The following is a 3,269-nucleotide window of genomic DNA, read 5'->3' as shown; positions in this document are numbered from 1 at the left end:
ATATATATAACACACACACACACACACATATATATATGATAATATAAATATGTGAGTATATGCATATATACGTCCATGTATGTACATACCTACATCTACATGTATATATAAATGCATATCTGAGTATACAGGACGTCACAGAAAAAAACGTGGACAAAATGAAAAACAGAACATAAACAGAGCACAGAAAACAAACAGGCCACATAGAGAATATTTCCCCTATTCTAAACTAAGCGTATACTCTTTACTCTTTACTCTTTTACTTGTTTCAGTCATTTGACTGCGGCCATGCTGGAGCACAGCCTTTAGTCGAGCAAATCGACCCCAGGACTTATTCTTTGGAAGCCTAGTACTTATTCTATCGCATCTCTTTTGCCGAACCGCTAAGTTACGGGGACGCAAACACACCACCACCGGTTGTCAAGCAATGTTGGGGAGACAAACAGACACACAAACATATACACACACATACATATATATATATATATACATATATACGACGGTCTTCTTTCAGTTTTCATCTACCAAATCCACTCACAGGGCTTTGGTCGGCCCGGGGCTATAGTAGAAGACACTTGCCCAAGGTGCCACGCAGTGGGAATGAACCCAGAACCATGTGGTTGGTAAGCAAGCCACTTACCACACAGCCACTTATGCGCCTATATATATATATATATATATATATATATATATATATATATATATATATATATATATATATATATATATATATATATATATATATATATATATATATATATATATATATATATATATATATATATATATATATATATATACGACGGGCTTCTTTCACTTTCCTCTACTAAATCCGCGCTTTTGTCGGCCCGAGGGTATAGTAGGAGACACTTGCCCAAGGTACCACACACTGGGACTGAACCCAGAACCGTGTGGTTGAAACGCAAGCTTCTTACCACACAGCTAGTCGTGCACCATATCCAAAACATTTTGCACATTCCCTCCGCGAGTTATGGACATTACTATTATAATGTAAATCCGAGTTTCCTGAAACAGCTGTCGAGCTAAGAAATTGTGTATTCCCATCTCCGTGCTTTGTATATTTTATGCGCCATGTAAATATATACTTATATGTATATGTATACATGTATTTATCTTTCTGAATGTATGTAAATGTAAATATCTGTTTGTGTGTGCGTATGTGTGTACATATGTGTGCATGTGTGTGCATGTGTGTCAGCCCCAATTATGTTTCTCTGCATCTATACCCCCATATCAGTTTGCTTTGGATTTCTCTTATTCTCAGTAGCGACATCCAGTCCTGAATAAAGAATTCGGAGTTCAAGTTTAAATAATTTGAGCACTACTACATGTTTATAACTAGCTTTAAACACGTCGCTGCATCAGCATGGCCGCAGCTCTGAGCTGAAACTATAAACAACATAAACAGCAAAGTTTATAATAATAGTTAATTACAAATAATTTAAACGTAGCAAGGTTTATAATAATAGTTAATTACAAGTACTTTTATTAGTTCCGATTAAATGAAATTTAATGTTTATATTAGTTACTAGTAATTTTATATCATAGCTTGTAGTGGTGATATATTAATGAGTGTGTAGTGTTTTATTATAAATTTTGAATGATGAAATAATGTATTTCACACATAAAAATAATAGTTAAATTTTCAATCGTGGAGAGATTTTTATAAGGCTTTAACTTTCATTACGGTAGTATCTATGGAAGACCGGTGGGATTATTATTTGTAGGGACTTAAAGATTGGTCGCAATTTAGGATATAAGTTAGTTATTGCAGTTTACTGTTAATACCGATACAATATAAATTAGTTTATATGTCTTTTTGTTGTAGTTTTATTAAAGTTAGTGTTTAATCCTGCTTATATATTGATTGACTGAAATAATGTGGTTCTTAGGTTCTTACTGTTATATTATACTACGAAGACGGTAGGGATTATAATTTTTGTATGACTTAATATAGTTGTCGGTGCTTAGTTACGTATTTAGGAATGGTTGTAATTTACTTATTGAATTTATTTTTCGAAACAGTTGTACATAGGGTAGATGTGTTTGAAAGTTGTGGTTTCTTTGGTTTGTTTGTTCCCAACCAACACTTATTTTAGTGCTTTGACACCGCCTAAGTGAATGGTACTGCCCAGGTGTCGAAACCATAATGATATCCGTGGGACAGCTGTTGATGGAGGTATGTTGGATTGTTGGTATGGCTGTTTTTGCATGTCTAATAGTATTACTGGATTTTTAGTATGGTTCTGGAATAATATTATAACACATCCTGTTGAAATATATATATATATATATATTAAATCTCTGAGCGAGAGAAATGCAGTAACAGTTCCGAATAGTAATGTTTCTATGCCAAAATAACGTGCAGTCCTATAAAGGACGATGTTACTGTCGTTTTAGCACAAGGAAAACATCATTTCCAGTTGGCTATCGGCACACAACTTGCGTCCGTATATAGTATTTACTATATATTATACACGGACGCAATCTGTGTGTCGATAGCCAGGTGGAAAAGATGTTTTCCTGGGGCTGAAACAACAGTAACATCGTCCTTTATAGGACTGCCACGTTATGTTGGCATAGAAACATTACTGTATATACATGCATATATGCATGTATGTGTGAGTATATATATACGAGGGGCACCCAAAAGTAACTGGAAACGTTCTTTGTGGGACAAGCCCGCTGTAGTTCATGCTTCTGTCGCCTGAACCCACTTGATGCGACCCTCAGGCATCAGTCTACAGACCGCCGTCGTCGAGGGAGGTTGTACTGTCAGGTGGTGTATTTTTGTTTTCAAATGCTTCTTCCTTGTTCGTTGATTCTTGCGATGGCTGAAACGAAAGAACAGTGTGCTTCCGTGAAATCTGTTTGCCGCTGAAGAAAACGGCGGCCGAAACAGTTGTCATGCTTCCAACAGCTTACAAGGACGCTGCCATGAGCAAAGCACAAGTTTACGAGTGATTTCCACGTTTTAGCAGTGGTCACTTACCGCTTGAAGATCAACCTCGTTCAGGGACGCAGTCGACTTCTCGAACAAATGAAAATACCACGAACATTGGGATGAGTGTTGCCGAAGAATTGACAAAGTTGATAACTCTTAACGGTTAATTGGCACACTCTTTTATCCATCCATCCATACACACATACATACATACATACATGCATACATACATACATACATACATACATACATACATAGAGGTTAACTGCCCTGCAGATATAAATATCTCTTTGAAAATCAAAGA

The sequence above is a fragment of the Octopus bimaculoides genome, chromosome 2 (assembly GCF_046866305.1).
Source record: "Octopus bimaculoides isolate indiv1 chromosome 2, ASM4686630v1, whole genome shotgun sequence".
Taxonomy (NCBI): Eukaryota; Metazoa; Mollusca; class Cephalopoda; order Octopoda; family Octopodidae; genus Octopus; species Octopus bimaculoides.
Note: the sequence above shows the minus strand (reverse complement) of the source record.